This window comes from Etheostoma spectabile, unplaced genomic scaffold, assembly GCF_008692095.1.
Source record: "Etheostoma spectabile isolate EspeVRDwgs_2016 unplaced genomic scaffold, UIUC_Espe_1.0 scaffold395, whole genome shotgun sequence".
In the NCBI taxonomy this organism is placed as follows: domain Eukaryota; kingdom Metazoa; phylum Chordata; class Actinopteri; order Perciformes; family Percidae; genus Etheostoma; species Etheostoma spectabile.
The window spans coordinates 482,514-483,429 of NW_022605600.1; the positions used below are offsets into that span (position 1 = coordinate 482,514).

Genomic DNA, 916 nt, shown 5'->3' on the forward strand with positions numbered 1-916 from the left:
TACTCCGTGGCTAACTAGCACTAGCAGTGCAGCCGTTGCAACAGCATACAAAGAGTTGGAGGCTAGCGGACATATGGCTGAGGAAACGGAAACCAAGGAGTCTGGGGGGGGGTCATATTGTATTGCTCCTGGCTGCTAATGAACTGTATAGGGATAAGGCAGCTGGTGTTACAACACATTTCCACAGGCTACCTTTGACAAGGAAAAAAAACGTCCTCAACTCATGGCTAGCAGCTAGCTGCCTTAAAGCGGGCAAGCCCTCCGACAGCCCCTGGATTTTGAGTCTGTAGCGAGCATTTTTTAACGACATACTATTTAGAGAGCTGTGCTTTTGACACAACAGCGTCACTGGTGAGGGTTAAGTCCAAAAAAATGAAACCTGAGGCCATCAGGGTCCAGTACAGGGAAGACCGATAGACCACCGGCAAGTAACACCACCGATGCTACCTGCCGCAGACAGTGCGCTAAAACGCTCACGGCAGGCAGAGGACAGAGAGGTAGCTAAGTTTACCTGTTATCAGCATACTATCAAGTCTACTTGGCAAAGGGCTGGATGTAATGTTGTTGTCACATACATAAAACATGAACATATTCACTTACAAAAATAAAGCCCAACGCATAGGCTTTATAGCGTTCAACAAAACTGACTGACACACTGGGCATTATTTCGAATTGAGACACAACACCAAGCTAGATACCAAACGACCCAACCTAGGGAAAGGGCTAGCAACTAAATACGTTGGAAGCACTCTTATGACAAACTCCACCACAAGGTAGCACTCCGACCATAGACTGTATAAGTAAACCAAGACTCCGACGATATCACAGATCGCGTTGCGTCGCGATGCGTTTACTAGCTGCTAACTAAACCACAGCAACCAACGTTCCTCTCTACTCACCCTGAAGCTAGCTGATG

The 916-nt window shown here is 47.3% G+C and overlaps 1 protein-coding gene across 1 annotated transcript in view; it reads left to right on the plus strand.

Annotated features, from left to right (window-relative positions):
• Positions 1-916, plus strand: part of mcf2l2 (MCF.2 cell line derived transforming sequence-like 2) — a 356,499-nt gene that overhangs the window by 238,174 nt on the left and 117,409 nt on the right. The window lies entirely within an intron of this gene.